We start from the raw sequence: 12,935 nt of genomic DNA, 5'->3' as shown, positions 1-12,935 counted from the left end.
TGTAGGTTACTCGTTTCAGGATGTCCAAGTAGAGCGAGTGACCAAAGGTCCTGTTTTTACGCACAGCGAATTGATATATGAAAAGCTAATATCAGCGTGCTTCATGAAGTTTTGCTTGACAGCAGTTGCTACTACATAGCCTATGTTGTCGGATTAGATGCAGCATTCGATTGACGTGTGTCTACTATTACGTATAAGGCCTATATAAACCGTGCGCTAAGGAGAAGCGCTCATTCACGTCTCCGTCGCCGGAGGGAGCGCCACGCTTTCTGTCGCTAGTGTACATCTGGACATGTATGGATCATTGGCTGCCAGTGACTCTAGCACACCAGTAGAGAACTGCATTTGGAGCAGTTGTTTTTTCTTTCTCCGTGGCGAAGATGAAGCAAAGAGGATCCACGAAACAACCCTCTTTACAACACATGACCTGAATGCGCAGTCCTAACTGGCCAGAGACCCAACTCGGAGCGTCCGCATCCCGACCGGTATGTGTACGTTGTTTTCATTGAGAGGCTAAGTTTCTAAAACGAAGCTCATATTTTATGAATTGTAAATTAGGGCTGTTCTCTCCAATGAAACGTCCCCTGTGTTTTCGCTCTGCTTAGAAAAACAGATTTTTTTTTTTTTATATCCCATCAAATACTTAGTGGTTTTATATTCTCATGCATGGCCAGACACTGATTTCTCTCCTTAGCTTTGAGTATCATCTTTGTTTGAAAAGCTGAGCTTTTTTTTACTCCAGTGACATTTTCTAATTTACTTGTGGTAGTTTCAAATGGTGTACACACCAAGTGGTTTTTGCCATGCTATGTCACCATTACAATTTATTTAGCTTCTAAACAAATCTGTGAGCGTTTTAATCAGAGATAAAGCTGCCCTATGTATGTTGTACTGTGAGTAAAGTATGTGCACTTGCCTAACCAAACTCTTCTGTCAGTACCCATCGTTTTTAGGATAAAGAAGGAACAGTTATTGGAAATGTTACCAAGTTTTAAATGCCATTTGTTGTATTCTTCACTTTCAAAGTTGAACTCCACGCGGGAAATGCGCCCTTGTTTTCTTGAACACAATGTAGCGTACCTCACCTTTCACAACACACGCGTCTCCAACCCGGGTTAGGGAGCTTTAAGTAGGTTACTTTGGCCGGTTGCTTTCGCTTACGGCCATACCACGCTGAACACGCCCGATCTCGTCCGATCTCGGAAGCTAAGCAGCGTCGGGCCTGGTTAGTACTTGGATGGGAGACCGCCTGGGAATACCAGGTGCCGTAAGCTTTTCTCTCCATCAGCCAGTGAAACTTTTTTTTTTTTTCAGGCTGTCTGTCTCTGCGTGCCTGCTCCCTAGTACGTAGACGTTCCAACCCCTTTGAATATTTGCTTCCTCCGTTTGAAAGCAAAATAAAGAAATACATAAATAAATAAATAAATAAATGCATAGGTAGGAAATATAGGCTAAGCCAGCAACAGGTCGGAAAAAAATTGCACGAGTTGACTGTAAACAGCTGGCGGATTGGGGGAGTTTTAGTGCTTGTTTTCATCTGGAATGTTTAGCTTATTTTTTGGGGTGACAGCTTTGTTTTCGATGTAGTTTTCACCGTGTTGTACAATTCCCGGTCTCGCTGTGTTCATTCGCCCAAGAGCTGCAAAGTAATTTTTTCAACACTGTCTGAGTATGGAAAATAGCCTATAGTCTGCATGGCCTTCGACATCCCAGATATTGTAGTGTTTTCCTGAACAACTGTAGGTTACTCGTTTCAGGATGTCCAAGTAGAGCGAGTGACCAAAGGTCCTGTTTTTACGCACAGCGAATTGATATATGAAAAGCTAATATCAGCGTGCTTCATGAAGTTTTGCTTGACAGCAGTTGCTACTACATAGCCTATGTTGTCGGATTAGATGCAGCATTCGATTGACGTGTGTCTACTATTACGTATAAGGCCTATATAAACCGTGCGCTAAGGAGAAGCGCTCATTCACGTCTCCGTCGCCGGAGGGAGCGCCACGCTTTCTGTCGCTAGTGTACATCTGGACATGTATGGATCATTGGCTGCCAGTGACTCTAGCACACCAGTAGAGAACTGCATTTGGAGCAGTTGTTTTTTCTTTCTCCGTGGCGAAGATGAAGCAAAGAGGATCCACGAAACAACCCTCTTTACAACACATGACCTGAATGCGCAGTCCTAACTGGCCAGAGACCCAACTCGGAGCGTCCGCATCCCGACCGGTATGTGTACGTTGTTTTCATTGAGAGGCTAAGTTTCTAAAACGAAGCTCATATTTTATGAATTGTAAATTAGGGCTGTTCTCTCCAATGAAACGTCCCCTGTGTTTTCGCTCTGCTTAGAAAAACAGATTTTTTTTTTTTTATATCCCATCAAATACTTAGTGGTTTTATATTCTCATGCATGGCCAGACACTGATTTCTCTCCTTAGCTTTGAGTATCATCTTTGTTTGAAAAGCTGAGCTTTTTTTTACTCCAGTGACATTTTCTAATTTACTTGTGGTAGTTTCAAATGGTGTACACACCAAGTGGTTTTTGACATGCTATGTCACCATTACAATTTATTTAGCTTCTAAACAAATCTGTGAGCGTTTTAATCAGAGATAAAGCTGCCCTATGTATGTTGTACTGTGAGTAAAGTATGTGCACTTGCCTAACCAAACTCTTCTGTCAGTACCCATCGTTTTTAGGATAAAGAAGGAACAGTTATTGGAAATGTTACCAAGTTTTAAATGCCATTTGTTGTATTCTTCACTTTCAAAGTTGAACTCCACGCGGAAAATGCGCCTTTGTTTTCTTGAACACAATGTAGCGTACCTCACCTTTCACAACACACGCGTCTCCAACCCGGGTTAGGGAGCTTTAAGTAGGTTACTTTGGCCGGTTGCTTTCGCTTACGGCCATACCACGCTGAACACGCCCGATCTCGTCCGATCTCGGAAGCTAAGCAGCGTCGGGCCTGGTTAGTACTTGGATGGGAGACCGCCTGGGAATACCAGGTGCCGTAAGCTTTTCTCTCCATCAGCCAGTGAAACTTTTTTTTTTTTCAGGCTGTCTGTCTGTGCGTGCCTGCTCCCTAGTACGTAGACGTTCCAACCCCATTGAATATTTGCTTCCTCCGTTTGAAAGCAAAATAAAGAAATACATAAATAAATAAATAAATAAATACATAGGTAGGAAATATAGGCTAAGCCAGCAACAGGTCGGAAAAAATTGCACGAGTTGACTGTAAACAGCTGGCGGATTGGGGGAGTTTTAGTGCTTGTTTTCATCTGGAATGTTTAGCTTATTTTTTGGGGTGACAGCTTTGTTTTCGATGTAGTTTTCACCGTGTTGTACAATTCCCGGTCTCGCTGTGTTCATTCGCCCAAGAGCTGCAAAGTAATTTTTTCAACACTGTCTGAGTATGGAAAATAGCCTATAGTCTGCATGGCCTTCGACATCCCAGATATTGTAGTGTTTTCCTGAACAACTGTAGGTTACTCGTTTCAGGATGTCCAAGTAGAGCGAGTGACCAACGGTCCTGTTTTTACGCACAGCGAATTGATATATGAAAAGCTAATATCAGCGTGCTTCATGAAGTTTTGCTTGACAGCAGTTGCTACTACATAGCCTATGTTGTCGGATTAGATGCAGCATTCGATTGACGTGTGTCTACTATTACGTATAAGGCCTATATAAACCGTGCGCTAAGGAGAAGCGCTCATTCACGTCTCCGTCGCCGGAGGGAGCGCCACGCTTTCTGTCGCTAGTGTACATCTGGACATGTATGGATCATTGGCTGCCAGTGACTCTAGCACACCAGTAGAGAACTGCATTTGGAGCAGTTGTTTTTTCTTTCTCCGTGGCGAAGATGAAGCAAAGAGGATCCACGAAACAACCCTCTTTACAACACATGACCTGAATGCGCAGTCCTAACTGGCCAGAGACCCAACTCGGAGCGTCCGCATCCCGACCGGTATGTGTACGTTGTTTTCATTGAGAGGCTAAGTTTCTAAAACGAAGCTCATATTTTATGAATTGTAAATTAGGGCTGTTCTCTCCAATGAAACGTCCCCTGTGTTTTCGCTCTGCTTAGAAAAACAGATTTTTTTTTTTTTATATCCCATCAAATACTTAGTGGTTTTATATTCTCATGCATGGCCAGACACTGATTTCTCTCCTTAGCTTTGAGTATCATCTTTGTTTGAAAAGCTGAGCTTTTTTTTACTCCAGTGACATTTTCTAATTTACTTGTGGTAGTTTCAAATGGTGTACACACCAAGTGGTTTTTGACATGCTATGTCACCATTACAATTTATTTAGCTTCTAAACAAATCTGTGAGCGTTTTAATCAGAGATAAAGCTGCCCTATGTATGTTGTACTGTGAGTAAAGTATGTGCACTTGCCTAACCAAACTCTTCTGTCAGTACCCATCGTTTTTAGGATAAAGAAGGAACAGTTATTGGAAATGTTACCAAGTTTTAAATGCCATTTGTTGTATTCTTCACTTTCAAAGTTGAACTCCACGCGGAAAATGCGCCTTTGTTTTCTTGAACACAATGTAGCGTACCTCACCTTTCACAACACACGCGTCTCCAACCCGGGTTAGGGAGCTTTAAGTAGGTTACTTTGGCCGGTTGCTTTCGCTTACGGCCATACCACGCTGAACACGCCCGATCTCGTCCGATCTCGGAAGCTAAGCAGCGTCGGGCCTGGTTAGTACTTGGATGGGAGACCGCCTGGGAATACCAGGTGCCGTAAGCTTTTCTCTCCATCAGCCAGTGAAACTTTTTTTTTTTTCAGGCTGTCTGTCTGTGCGTGCCTGCTCCCTAGTACGTAGACGTTCCAACCCCATTGAATATTTGCTTCCTCCGTTTGAAAGCAAAATAAAGAAATACATAAATAAATAAATAAATAAATACATAGGTAGGAAATATAGGCTAAGCCAGCAACAGGTCGGAAAAAATTGCACGAGTTGACTGTAAACAGCTGGCGGATTGGGGGAGTTTTAGTGCTTGTTTTCATCTGGAATGTTTAGCTTATTTTTTGGGGTGACAGCTTTGTTTTCGATGTAGTTTTCACCGTGTTGTACAATTCCCGGTCTCGCTGTGTTCATTCGCCCAAGAGCTGCAAAGTAATTTTTTCAACACTGTCTGAGTATGGAAAATAGCCTATAGTCTGCATGGCCTTCGACATCCCAGATATTGTAGTGTTTTCCTGAACAACTGTAGGTTACTCGTTTCAGGATGTCCAAGTAGAGCGAGTGACCAAAGGTCCTGTTTTTACGCACAGCGAATTGATATATGAAAAGCTAATATCAGCGTGCTTCATGAAGTTTTGCTTGACAGCAGTTGCTACTACATAGCCTATGTTGTCGGATTAGATGCAGCATTCGATTGACGTGTGTCTACTATTACGTATAAGGCCTATATAAACCGTGCGCTAAGGAGAAGCGCTCATTCACGTCTCCGTCGCCGGAGGGAGCGCCACGCTTTCTGTCGCTAGTGTACATCTGGACATGTATGGATCATTGGCTGCCAGTGACTCTAGCACACCAGTAGAGAACTGCATTTGGAGCAGTTGTTTTTTCTTTCTCCGTGGCGAAGATGAAGCAAAGAGGATCCACGAAACAACCCTCTTTACAACACATGACCTGAATGCGCAGTCCTAACTGGCCAGAGACCCAACTCGGAGCGTCCGCATCCCGACCGGTATGTGTACGTTGTTTTCATTGAGAGGCTAAGTTTCTAAAACGAAGCTCATATTTTATGAATTGTAAATTAGGGCTGTTCTCTCCAATGAAACGTCCCCTGTGTTTTCGCTCTGCTTAGAAAAACAGATTTTTTTTTTTTTATATCCCATCAAATACTTAGTGGTTTTATATTCTCATGCATGGCCAGACACTGATTTCTCTCCTTAGCTTTGAGTATCATCTTTGTTTGAAAAGCTGAGCTTTTTTTTACTCCAGTGACATTTTCTAATTTACTTGTGGTAGTTTCAAATGGTGTACACACCAAGTGGTTTTTGACATGCTATGTCACCATTACAATTTATTTAGCTTCTAAACAAATCTGTGAGCGTTTTAATCAGAGATAAAGCTGCCTTATGTATGTTGTACTGTGAGTAAAGTATGTGCACTTGCCTAACCAAACTCTTCTGTCAGTACCCATCGTTTTTAGGATAAAGAAGGAACAGTTATTGGAAATGTTACCAAGTTTTAAATGCCATTTGTTGTATTCTTCACTTTCAAAGTTGAACTCCACGCGGAAAATGCGCCTTTGTTTTCTTGAACACAATGTAGCGTACCTCACCTTTCACAACACACGCGTCTCCAACCCGGGTTAGGGAGCTTTAAGTAGGTTACTTTGGCCGGTTGCTTTCGCTTACGGCCATACCACGCTGAACACGCCCGATCTCGTCCGATCTCGGAAGCTAAGCAGCGTCGGGCCTGGTTAGTACTTGGATGGGAGACCGCCTGGGAATACCAGGTGCCGTAAGCTTTTCTCTCCATCAGCCAGTGAAACTTTTTTTTTTTTCAGGCTGTCTGTCTGTGCGTGCCTGCTCCCTAGTACGTAGACGTTCCAACCCCATTGAATATTTGCTTCCTCCGTTTGAAAGCAAAATAAAGAAATACATAAATAAATAAATAAATAAATACATAGGTAGGAAATATAGGCTAAGCCAGCAACAGGTCGGAAAAAATTGCACGAGTTGACTGTAAACAGCTGGCGGATTGGGGGAGTTTTAGTGCTTGTTTTCATCTGGAATGTTTAGCTTATTTTTTGGGGTGACAGCTTTGTTTTCGATGTAGTTTTCACCGTGTTGTACAATTCCCGGTCTCGCTGTGTTCATTCGCCCAAGAGCTGCAAAGTAATTTTTTCAACACTGTCTGAGTATGGAAAATAGCCTATAGTCTGCATGGCCTTCGACATCCCAGATATTGTAGTGTTTTCCTGAACAACTGTAGGTTACTCGTTTCAGGATGTCCAAGTAGAGCGAGTGACCAAAGGTCCTGTTTTTACGCACAGCGAATTGATATATGAAAAGCTAATATCAGCGTGCTTCATGAAGTTTTGCTTGACAGCAGTTGCTACTACATAGCCTATGTTGTCGGATTAGATGCAGCATTCGATTGACGTGTGTCTACTATTACGTATAAGGCCTATATAAACCGTGCGCTAAGGAGAAGCGCTCATTCACGTCTCCGTCGCCGGAGGGAGCGCCACGCTTTCTGTCGCTAGTGTACATCTGGACATGTATGGATCATTGGCTGCCAGTGACTCTAGCACACCAGTAGAGAACTGCATTTGGAGCAGTTGTTTTTTCTTTCTCCGTGGCGAAGATGAAGCAAAGAGGATCCACGAAACAACCCTCTTTACAACACATGACCTGAATGCGCAGTCCTAACTGGCCAGAGACCCAACTCGGAGCGTCCGCATCCCGACCGGTATGTGTACGTTGTTTTCATTGAGAGGCTAAGTTTCTAAAACGAAGCTCATATTTTATGAATTGTAAATTAGGGCTGTTCTCTCCAATGAAACGTCCCCTGTGTTTTCGCTCTGCTTAGAAAAACAGATTTTTTTTTTTTTATATCCCATCAAATACTTAGTGGTTTTATATTCTCATGCATGGCCAGACACTGATTTCTCTCCTTAGCTTTGAGTATCATCTTTGTTTGAAAAGCTGAGCTTTTTTTTACTCCAGTGACATTTTCTAATTTACTTGTGGTAGTTTCAAATGGTGTACACACCAAGTGGTTTTTGACATGCTATGTCACCATTACAATTTATTTAGCTTCTAAACAAATCTGTGAGCGTTTTAATCAGAGATAAAGCTGCCCTATGTATGTTGTACTGTGAGTAAAGTATGTGCACTTGCCTAACCAAACTCTTCTGTCAGTACCCATCGTTTTTAGGATAAAGAAGGAACAGTTATTGGAAATGTTACCAAGTTTTAAATGCCATTTGTTGTATTCTTCACTTTCAAAGTTGAACTCCACGCGGAAAATGCGCCTTTGTTTTCTTGAACACAATGTAGCGTACCTCACCTTTCACAACACACGCGTCTCCAACCCGGGTTAGGGAGCTTTAAGTAGGTTACTTTGGCCGGTTGCTTTCGCTTACGGCCATACCACGCTGAACACGCCCGATCTCGTCCGATCTCGGAAGCTAAGCAGCGTCGGGCCTGGTTAGTACTTGGATGGGAGACCGCCTGGGAATACCAGGTGCCGTAAGCTTTTCTCTCCATCAGCCAGTGAAACTTTTTTTTTTTTCAGGCTGTCTGTCTGTGCGTGCCTGCTCCCTAGTACGTAGACGTTCCAACCCCATTGAATATTTGCTTCCTCCGTTTGAAAGCAAAATAAAGAAATACATAAATAAATAAATAAATAAATACATAGGTAGGAAATATAGGCTAAGCCAGCAACAGGTCGGAAAAAATTGCACGAGTTGACTGTAAACAGCTGGCGGATTGGGGGAGTTTTAGTGCTTGTTTTCATCTGGAATGTTTAGCTTATTTTTTGGGGTGACAGCTTTGTTTTCGATGTAGTTTTCACCGTGTTGTACAATTCCCGGTCTCGCTGTGTTCATTCGCCCAAGAGCTGCAAAGTAATTTTTTCAACACTGTCTGAGTATGGAAAATAGCCTATAGTCTGCATGGCCTTCGACATCCCAGATATTGTAGTGTTTTCCTGAACAACTGTAGGTTACTCGTTTCAGGATGTCCAAGTAGAGCGAGTGACCAAAGGTCCTGTTTTTACGCACAGCGAATTGATATATGAAAAGCTAATATCAGCGTGCTTCATGAAGTTTTGCTTGACAGCAGTTGCTACTACATAGCCTATGTTGTCGGATTAGATGCAGCATTCGATTGACGTGTGTCTACTATTACGTATAAGGCCTATATAAACCGTGCGCTAAGGAGAAGCGCTCATTCACGTCTCCGTCGCCGGAGGGAGCGCCACGCTTTCTGTCGCTAGTGTACATCTGGACATGTATGGATCATTGGCTGCCAGTGACTCTAGCACACCAGTAGAGAACTGCATTTGGAGCAGTTGTTTTTTCTTTCTCCGTGGCGAAGATGAAGCAAAGAGGATCCACGAAACAACCCTCTTTACAACACATGACCTGAATGCGCAGTCCTAACTGGCCAGAGACCCAACTCGGAGCGTCCGCATCCCGACCGGTATGTGTACGTTGTTTTCATTGAGAGGCTAAGTTTCTAAAACGAAGCTCATATTTTATGAATTGTAAATTAGGGCTGTTCTCTCCAATGAAACGTCCCCTGTGTTTTCGCTCTGCTTAGAAAAACAGATTTTTTTTTTTTTATATCCCATCAAATACTTAGTGGTTTTATATTCTCATGCATGGCCAGACACTGATTTCTCTCCTTAGCTTTGAGTATCATCTTTGTTTGAAAAGCTGAGCTTTTTTTTACTCCAGTGACATTTTCTAATTTACTTGTGGTAGTTTCAAATGGTGTACACACCAAGTGGTTTTTGACATGCTATGTCACCATTACAATTTATTTAGCTTCTAAACAAATCTGTGAGCGTTTTAATCAGAGATAAAGCTGCCCTATGTATGTTGTACTGTGAGTAAAGTATGTGCACTTGCCTAACCAAACTCTTCTGTCAGTACCCATCGTTTTTAGGATAAAGAAGGAACAGTTATTGGAAATGTTACCAAGTTTTAAATGCCATTTGTTGTATTCTTCACTTTCAAAGTTGAACTCCACGCGGAAAATGCGCCTTTGTTTTCTTGAACACAATGTAGCGTACCTCACCTTTCACAACACACGCGTCTCCAACCCGGGTTAGGGAGCTTTAAGTAGGTTACTTTGGCCGGTTGCTTTCGCTTACGGCCATACCACGCTGAACACGCCCGATCTCGTCCGATCTCGGAAGCTAAGCAGCGTCGGGCCTGGTTAGTACTTGGATGGGAGACCGCCTGGGAATACCAGGTGCCGTAAGCTTTTCTCTCCATCAGCCAGTGAAACTTTTTTTTTTTTCAGGCTGTCTGTCTGTGCGTGCCTGCTCCCTAGTACGTAGACGTTCCAACCCCTTTGAATATTTGCTTCCTCCGTTTGAAAGCAAAATAAAGAAATACATAAATAAATAAATAAATAAATACATAGGTAGGAAATATAGGCTAAGCCAGCAACAGGTCGGAAAAAATTGCACGAGTTGACTGTAAACAGCTGGCGGATTGGGGGAGTTTTAGTGCTTGTTTTCATCTGGAATGTTTAGCTTATTTTTTGGGGTGACAGCTTTGTTTTCGATGTAGTTTTCACCGTGTTGTACAATTCCCGGTCTCGCTGTGTTCATTCGCCCAAGAGCTGCAAAGTAATTTTTTCAACACTGTCTGAGTATGGAAAATAGCCTATAGTCTGCATGGCCTTCGACATCCCAGATATTGTAGTGTTTTCCTGAACAACTGTAGGTTACTCGTTTCAGGATGTCCAAGTAGAGCGAGTGACCAAAGGTCCTGTTTTTACGCACAGCGAATTGATATATGAAAAGCTAATATCAGCGTGCTTCATGAAGTTTTGCTTGACAGCAGTTGCTACTACATAGCCTATGTTGTCGGATTAGATGCAGCATTCGATTGACGTGTGTCTACTATTACGTATAAGGCCTATATAAACCGTGCGCTAAGGAGAAGCGCTCATTCACGTCTCCGTCGCCGGAGGGAGCGCCACGCTTTCTGTCGCTAGTGTACATCTGGACATGTATGGATCATTGGCTGCCAGTGACTCTAGCACACCAGTAGAGAACTGCATTTGGAGCAGTTGTTTTTTCTTTCTCCGTGGCGAAGATGAAGCAAAGAGGATCCACGAAACAACCCTCTTTACAACACATGACCTGAATGCGCAGTCCTAACTGGCCAGAGACCCAACTCGGAGCGTCCGCATCCCGACCGGTATGTGTACGTTGTTTTCATTGAGAGGCTAAGTTTCTAAAACGAAGCTCATATTTTATGAATTGTAAATTAGGGCTGTTCTCTCCAATGAAACGTCCCCTGTGTTTTCGCTCTGCTTAGAAAAACAGATTTTTTTTTTTTATATCCCATCAAATACTTAGTGGTTTTATATTCTCATGCATGGCCAGACACTGATTTCTCTCCTTAGCTTTGAGTATCATCTTTGTTTGAAAAGCTGAGCTTTTTTTTACTCCAGTGACATTTTCTAATTTACTTGTGGTAGTTTCAAATGGTGTACACACCAAGTGGTTTTTGACATGCTATGTCACCATTACAATTTATTTAGCTTCTAAACAAATCTGTGAGCGTTTTAATCAGAGATAAAGCTGCCCTATGTATGTTGTACTGTGAGTAAAGTATGTGCACTTGCCTAACCAAACTCTTCTGTCAGTACCCATCGTTTTTAGGATAAAGAAGGAACAGTTATTGGAAATGTTACCAAGTTTTAAATGCCATTTGTTGTATTCTTCACTTTCAAAGTTGAACTCCACGCGGAAAATGCGCCTTTGTTTTCTTGAACACAATGTAGCGTACCTCACCTTTCACAACACACGCGTCTCCAACCCGGGTTAGGGAGCTTTAAGTAGGTTACTTTGGCCGGTTGCTTTCGCTTACGGCCATACCACGCTGAACACGCCCGATCTCGTCCGATCTCGGAAGCTAAGCAGCGTCGGGCCTGGTTAGTACTTGGATGGGAGACCGCCTGGGAATACCAGGTGCCGTAAGCTTTTCTCTCCATCAGCCAGTGAAACTTTTTTTTTTTTCAGGCTGTCTGTCTGTGCGTGCCTGCTCCCTAGTACGTAGACGTTCCAACCCCATTGAATATTTGCTTCCTCCGTTTGAAAGCAAAATAAAGAAATACATAAATAAATAAATAAATAAATACATAGGTAGGAAATATAGGCTAAGCCAGCAACAGGTCGGAAAAAATTGCACGAGTTGACTGTAAACAGCTGGCGGATTGGGGGAGTTTTAGTGCTTGTTTTCATCTGGAATGTTTAGCTTATTTTTTGGGGTGACAGCTTTGTTTTCGATGTAGTTTTCACCGTGTTGTACAATTCCCGGTCTCGCTGTGTTCATTCGCCCAAGAGCTGCAAAGTAATTTTTTCAACACTGTCTGAGTATGGAAAATAGCCTATAGTCTGCATGGCCTTCGACATCCCAGATATTGTAGTGTTTTCCTGAACAACTGTAGGTTACTCGTTTCAGGATGTCCAAGTAGAGCGAGTGACCAAAGGTCCTGTTTTTACGCACAGCGAATTGATATATGAAAAGCTAATATCAGCGTGCTTCATGAAGTTTTGCTTGACAGCAGTTGCTACTACATAGCCTATGTTGTCGGATTAGATGCAGCATTCGATTGACGTGTGTCTACTATTACGTATAAGGCCTATATAAACCGTGCGCTAAGGAGAAGCGCTCATTCACGTCTCCGTCGCCGGAGGGAGCGCCACGCTTTCTGTCGCTAGTGTACATCTGGACATGTATGGATCATTGGCTGCCAGTGACTCTAGCACACCAGTAGAGAACTGCATTTGGAGCAGTTGTTTTTTCTTTCTCCGTGGCGAAGATGAAGCAAAGAGGATCCACGAAACAACCCTCTTTACAACACATGACCTGAATGCGCAGTCCTAACTGGCCAGAGACCCAACTCGGAGCGTCCGCATCCCGACCGGTATGTGTACGTTGTTTTCATTGAGAGGCTAAGTTTCTAAAACGAAGCTCATATTTTATGAATTGTAAATTAGGGCTGTTCTCTCCAATGAAACGTCCCCTGTGTTTTCGCTCTGCTTAGAAAAACAGATTTTTTTTTTTTTTATATCCCATCAAATACTTAGTGGTTTTATATTCTCATGCATGGCCAGACACTGATTTCTCTCCTTAGCTTTGAGTATCATCTTTGTTTGAAAAGCTGAGCTTTTTTTTACTCCAGTGACATTTTCTAATTTACTTGTGGTAGTTTCAAATGGTG

The 12,935-nt window shown here is 42.7% G+C and overlaps 7 non-coding genes across 7 annotated transcripts; all 7 read left to right on the top strand.

Annotated features, from left to right (window-relative positions):
* The first annotated feature begins 1,155 nt into the window (after window positions 1–1,155).
* Window positions 1,156–1,274, top strand: LOC134079359 (5S ribosomal RNA). Its single transcript, XR_009938998.1, has one exon. It is a non-coding gene; the product is annotated as a 5S ribosomal RNA (ribosomal RNA).
* A 1,619-nt stretch (window positions 1,275–2,893) lies between these two features.
* On the top strand, window positions 2,894–3,012 carry LOC134079358 (5S ribosomal RNA). Its single transcript, XR_009938997.1, has one exon. It is a non-coding gene; the product is annotated as a 5S ribosomal RNA (ribosomal RNA).
* A 1,617-nt stretch (window positions 3,013–4,629) lies between these two features.
* On the top strand, window positions 4,630–4,748 carry LOC134079357 (5S ribosomal RNA). The gene has a single exon (XR_009938996.1). It is a non-coding gene; the product is annotated as a 5S ribosomal RNA (ribosomal RNA).
* Window positions 4,749–6,365: 1,617 nt separating this feature from the next.
* Window positions 6,366–6,484, top strand: LOC134079356 (5S ribosomal RNA). Its single transcript, XR_009938995.1, has one exon. It is a non-coding gene; the product is annotated as a 5S ribosomal RNA (ribosomal RNA).
* Window positions 6,485–8,101: 1,617 nt separating this feature from the next.
* On the top strand, window positions 8,102–8,220 carry LOC134079354 (5S ribosomal RNA). Its single transcript, XR_009938993.1, has one exon. It is a non-coding gene; the product is annotated as a 5S ribosomal RNA (ribosomal RNA).
* Window positions 8,221–9,837: 1,617 nt separating this feature from the next.
* LOC134079352 (5S ribosomal RNA) lies at window positions 9,838–9,956 on the top strand. Its single transcript, XR_009938992.1, has one exon. It is a non-coding gene; the product is annotated as a 5S ribosomal RNA (ribosomal RNA).
* Window positions 9,957–11,572: 1,616 nt separating this feature from the next.
* LOC134079351 (5S ribosomal RNA) lies at window positions 11,573–11,691 on the top strand. Its single transcript, XR_009938991.1, has one exon. It is a non-coding gene; the product is annotated as a 5S ribosomal RNA (ribosomal RNA).
* The last annotated feature ends 1,244 nt before the right edge of the window (window positions 11,692–12,935 follow it).

This window comes from Sardina pilchardus, chromosome 4 (genome assembly GCF_963854185.1).
Source record: "Sardina pilchardus chromosome 4, fSarPil1.1, whole genome shotgun sequence".
NCBI classification, from domain to species: domain Eukaryota; kingdom Metazoa; phylum Chordata; class Actinopteri; order Clupeiformes; family Clupeidae; genus Sardina; species Sardina pilchardus.
This window is presented reverse-complemented; position numbering and strand designations above follow the sequence as displayed.